This window comes from Dipodomys spectabilis, unplaced genomic scaffold, assembly GCF_019054845.1.
Source record: "Dipodomys spectabilis isolate Male_0828 unplaced genomic scaffold, ASM1905484v1 ptg000003l, whole genome shotgun sequence".
In the NCBI taxonomy this organism is placed as follows: Eukaryota; Metazoa; Chordata; class Mammalia; order Rodentia; family Heteromyidae; genus Dipodomys; species Dipodomys spectabilis.
Window position 1 is genome coordinate 16831501 of NW_024870680.1, and position 6000 is coordinate 16837500.

The 6000-nt window shown below is 40.0% G+C and overlaps 1 protein-coding gene across 2 annotated transcripts in view; it reads left to right on the forward strand.

Moving 5' to 3' along the window:
- Positions 1 to 6000, forward strand: part of Stim1 (stromal interaction molecule 1) — a 184083-nt gene that overhangs the window by 97551 nt on the left and 80532 nt on the right. The window lies entirely within an intron of this gene.

A 6000-nucleotide genomic window follows, 5' to 3' on the forward strand; every position in this document is an offset into this window, starting at 1 on the left:
GTTTTGGATGTCACATTGTCAGAAGGATTTAGAATTGCAAGGACTATACATAGAGAGGTAACATAAATGAAGAAGAGTATGAAAGTATGTTATCAAGAGCATTCAGCATAGTTAAGTATTATTAAGTATTATGTATGTGCCACTTACTGTACTAGGTAGAAACAGACAAATATATATGTCTTCATGCATTTTATGGTCTAGAGAAGAAAGTTGAGCCTGAAGGAGACTGTTAGTTTTTTTTATTTTATGAAAAAAACAACTTATGAGAAAAGTAAATTAGGGGGAGGAGGGATCATTGTGGCATATAATTTTAAAAGTTTCAGCCATGGTCGGTTGGTTTCATTGTTTCTGGGCCTGTGGTGAGTCAGAATCATCATGGCTGGAGCACATGGCAAAGAAAAGCTGCTTATCTCCTGGCAGCCAGGAGAGGACAGAGAGGGAGGGTCTGGGGAACAAGATACATCTTCATAGGCCAGACAGTAGTAAGCATTTTCATATTGTCATCCAGTTTTCTTAACATATTATAAAGTTGATTTCATTACCAGGGAAAGGAATCTTGGCAATACTAAGCATTTTGTTTAAGGAAATGCTGGATGTGAGTTTAGATCTGAATTCAAAGTCCATCTGTTTAAGTTCTGCTATATTGTTTCTTTTATTCTTAGGGCAAATCCAAGTGGGGAAAGTAATAAGCACACATAGTAGTCTTCTAAAATAAAAAAATTGCTTAATACTTAGAGCAATTCGTTATAGGAGAAGCTTCTTTATTAAATATTGAGCTACTTGTCATTGAAGATGGGCAAATAGAAAACAGAACTCCATTAACTGGTCAGCAGAAGGAATTCTTCTGTTAGGATGAAACATGTAATGTATAAGGAATTTAAGGAGAGAGATAGAATAGAATGGGTAAGTCTAGCTGAGTAAGAACCAGTGTGAACAAAGGTATAGTGATGGTATGGTGAGTTGTTTTAGTTAGAAAGACTGTGATAGAAAAATCATCAGAATATTTAAAGTATAGCCCAGGAAACCAGGTTGAAATATGTAAACTTTTGTTGAGACAGTCAATAATAAGTTCTTGAACAAGAATGACCACCACTATAAAAGTATCTGAATTTTGTAATCCTAGCCACCTCAGGAGGCTGAGGTTTGAGGATCACAATTTGAAGCTAGCCTGGGCAGCAAATCTGAGATTCATCTCCAGTTAACTCACAAAAAGCTGTAAGTGGAGCTGTGGCTCAAGTAGTAGAAAAGCTTAAGTGAGAGTGGATGGCCCTGAGTTCAAAGCTCAGTACTGGCACAAATAAAAAAGTATCTGAACTTCTGGTTATATTTAGGAGTGTCATTGGCCTCCAAAGGGAGTCAAAATTTGTTTTGTCCTTGTGAAGAATAGTCATGTTTGATGGGGAGTGAAACCTAGAGGTGTCCTAATCACTGCTCCAGGGCATTGCCCTAGGATGGTAAGGGATAGCACAACGGTTAAAAAAGTGATATAATCCAAGATCTATAAATGCCTGGATATCTTTGTCATCCACTCCTCCTTTTTTCACATTCTGTTGAATTGCTTTGTCAATGAGGGAAGGAAGAAAATGTTCTTTTTAGAGGAATGTTACCACAACAAAAATTTCATCAGCACAAACTGTTCAAAAATAACACAAAAGCTGTCATCCTGCTCTTCTTTGAGCCAGTGGTGAGATGTTCTTTTTCAGCATAGCTTCTGCCTTGCCTTGCTTCCCCTGCTTTCTGCTGCAACCCCAGGCCTCTTGTGGTTGCAAGGGCCTGCTAGTCTGGGTTTTACAAAGGCTACTGTCCTGGAGAGAGTAGTAAAATATACATGCTTAATTCCATCCAACCATACATGAGACAGCCTTGGCATTTGGGATCTAACTAGAAAGTTGGGTAGATAACTCAGAACCTAGAATATTAGGTAATGAATGGTGAGGTATTATGAGAAACTGGTTATGTTGGCTGTCAAAGACCTGCAATTTTATGACCCATCTAAAAACATTGTTGATTACCCTAGGACCTTAGTAGAAATTTAAAGTTACGCTCTATTAAGATCTCATTTACTCAGTCTCATATTGGCAAGTTTTCCAGGTAACTAAAGTGAACTTGAGCACTAAATGTTAAAACTTTTTGCCATTTTTGGCCACAAAAATGAGTAACTTACACCTATAATCCTAGCTATTTGGGAAACGTAGATTGGGAGAATTGCCAGCTGTGGGGAAAATGTTCTTGAGACTCCTATCCCAACCAGTAGCTAGATGAAGTGATATGTACCTGTCATTCCAGCCATATAGGAGGCCAAGATTATGAGAAGATAGTGGTTCCAGGTCAGCCTGGGTGAAAATGATTGAGATATCCTAACTCAGTAGAAAAAGCTGGATTGGTGGCATGTGTCAATTCTCAGCTATGAAAACGGGAGGATTGTGGTCCAGGCCTGCCTGAACAGATCAAAACCCTTTTTCAAAAATGACTAGAGAAAAATGTCTGGAAGTGTGGCTTAAATGGTAGAGCACCTGTCTACTACTTATGAAGCCATGATTTCAAACCCTAGTTCTTACTTACAACAATTTTTTTTAATTTTTATTTTTTATTGTGAAAATACTGTACAGAGGGGTTACAATTAGATGGGCAAAATAATGAGTACATTTCTTATCAAGCATTGTAGCCTCCTCCTTTGTTTCCCCTTCCCATCCCTTCCCAGCCTTCCCCCGCCCCCTTACAAAAAATTTTTTTAAGCCATTTTTTTTTTTTTTTTGGGTCCGGTCGTGGGGCCCGAACTCTGGGCCTGGGCGCTGTCCCTCAGCTCTTCAGCTCAAGGCTAGTGCTCTACCACTTGAGTCACAGCGCCACTTCCAGCTTTTTTCTTTTTGCTTATGTGGTGCTGAGGAATGAAACCCAGGGCCTCAGGCATGCAAGGCAAGCACTCTACTACTGAGCCACCTTCCCAGCCCCTTTTAAGCCATTTTTGAAGTAAGTCTTTCTTTTTACAGACTACTGTAACCAGAGTGTTAGCTTTCTTTGTATCAAAGTATATTTGTTATCATATTAGTACCTACCACTTGAGCCACAGCGCCACTTCCTCCAATGTGATTATTGTGCTTGCTTCTTACAGTTTTTTCCTTCTCTCATTCATTCTTATTGACTAATTGCTATATTTAATCTACCAAGAGATGTGAAATGAGGCTTAGCTAAACTGAGTCAGACATTTTGTGGAAAATAGTAATCATTTGTTGGAGAGGGTCAGGTAGTCTGGCTATTCAAATGCTGTTTTTACCTTTTCTGGAGAGCAAAAGCAGTATATAGTAGGTTCATCAGATAAGCAGGTTGGCACTGTTGGTATTGGTCTTTTCTGGCAAAGCTAGCTGGAGGTTCTGCCAAGTTAGCAGTCTGAGCATTCATGACTTATGTTCTTCACAGATCTGTGGTGACAACACTGCCCATAGTCAAAGGTGTGCTGTGGTGTGGAACTGTCAGATTGTCTTCATAGTCTAAGGTGGTCATACAGTACTCTGCTTAATTGGATCAGTCTTAGAGAAAGGAGTTATTTTCTTTTCTGGACTGTATTTTTGTTTTTTTGTTTTTTTTTGGGTCCGGTCATGGGGCCTGAACTCTGGGCCTGGGCGCTGTCCCTCAGCTCTTCAGCTCAAGGCTAGCGCTCTACCACTTGAGCCACAGCGCCATTTCTGGCTTTTTTTCTTTTTGCTTATGTGGTGCTGAGGAATCGAACCCAGGGCCTCAGGCATGCAAGGCAAGCACTCTACCACTGAGCCACCTTCCCAGCCCTTCTGGACTGTAAATATAAAATGAAAGTATTTACTCAGTCATTAAACAAATACGGTATTTTATTTTATTTTTTTGTGTGCCCGTACTAGGGCTTGAACTCAGGGCCTAGGAGCTTACTGCAAGCATTTTTACCCAAAGTTAGTACTCTACCACTTGAGCCACAGCTGCACTTTGAGGCTATTTGGCCTGAAATTAGAGTCTCACAAACTTGCCTGCATGGGTTGGCTTGTGATCCTCAAATCTCAGCCTCCTTGAGTAGGTAGTATTTCAGGCATGCCTTGCTTAAACAAAAAAAATTTAATACTGATTTATATGCCAGGTATTGATTAAGAAGGCTTGGGATTCCTTGGTGAGCAAAGTAGATAAGATTTATGTTTATGTTGGGCCTGCGTTCTAGTGATCTATGTATCATAGGTGATTAAATGATAAAACCTTGAAATTAGGCAGAAAAGTAATGATATTATGTTAGTTTAGTGGCTTCCTCTTTTGTTTTCTCAGGATAAAATAGTGGTTAATGATTCCTACCTTGGTATCCTTTTTAGTATTAAGTGAGAAAAGTGCTGTTAAAAGCTCCCTGTTAGCTGGGTGCTGGTGACTCACACGTGTAATCCTAGCTACTCAGGAGGCTGAGATCTGAGGATTATGGTTCAAAGCCAGCCGGGGCAGGAAAGTCCATGAAACTCTTATCTTCAATAAACCATCAGAAAACCAGAAATGGTACTGGGCCTCAAGTGGTAGAGTGATAGCCTTGAGCTGAAGAGCTGAGGGACAGTGCCCTGGCCCAGAGTTCAAGCCCCACAATTGACAAGAAAGGAAAAAAAGCCCCCAGTTGACTCAAGGCAATAATCCTAAGCTATTCAGAAGACTGAGATCTAAGGATCAGGGTTCCTATCTACCCTAGGTAGGAATGTCTATAAAATTCTTATATCCAATTAACCACCAAAAAGTCAGAAGTGGCTCAAGAGGTAGAGCCATAGCTTCAAACACAAAAGCTCAAAGACAGGGCCCAGGCCCTGAGTTCAAGTCCCAGGACCTGCGCACAAAGACATAAAAGTTCCCAGAATAATGTATACAATGTTACAGTGAACCCTTCCTTGTGTAACTATTGTATGCTGTAAAAAATCATATCAAAAGTTTTAGCATAAAATATTCACCAAACTCAACAATAGAAAACAAGTAATTAGACTAAAATATGAGGAAAGATTTGAGGATATTTCATTAAGAAAAATATTATGAGCAAGAAATTAGCATATAAAAATGTTCTCAATATTGTTATCAGGGAAATGAAAATTTAAAACACAGTCCTACTGCACACTTATCAGAAAGGCTAAAATTTAAAAAAATTAGGTGGATAATTCCAAATGTTGGGCAGTAAGAGCCCCTAGAACACGGCTGATGGGAATACAAGGAAAGCCTTTCTGGACAAGTGAGATAGTTCAGCATAGCTTACCACAGGCTGCCAGAAATTCTACTTCTGGCTATTGACCCTACAGAAGAATTTACATTTAAATTCATGGAGGGGGGCAGGGCATGGATTCAAACTCATAGTCTTCACCTTGCTAGACAGATGCTCTACCACTTGAGCAAGCCCCAGGTTTTTGTTTTTTGTTTTGCTGTTAGTTACTTTTCTTATACAGGCTTTTATTTTTGTTCAGGGCTAATTTTTTTTTCTGCCAGAGGGCCTCAGCCTGTAAAACTCCTGAGTAGCTTGGTTTAAAGACATGTGCCACCATGCCTGGCTGATATTTTTGTTTGTTTGTTTTTTTGAGACCTATTCTTCCAAAGTCCACAGTGGCCTGGAACTCATGTAACCCACACTGGCCTCCAGCTTGTCATCCTCCTGCCTCAGCTTCTTGAGAGCTAGCATGTTAACTTGTCCATGAATATTTATAGCAGCTTTAGTCACAATCTTAAAAAAATGAACCAACCCAAATGTTCATCTGTTGTGAATGGATAACCAAAATATGAAAAATTACTCAGATATAAAAAGGAATGAACATTTTTTTTTTCTGTATGTGTGCCAGTCCTGGGGCTTGAACTCTGGCCTGGGCGTTGTCCCCGAGCTGCTTTTGCTCAAGTCTAGTGCTCCACCACTTATACCTTTTCTGGTAGTTTAATGGAAATAAGCTGGGCTGGCTTTGAACCATGATCCTTAGATCTCAACCTCCTGAGTAGCTAGGATTACAGGTGTGAGCCACCAGCGCCCAGCAGGAAGGA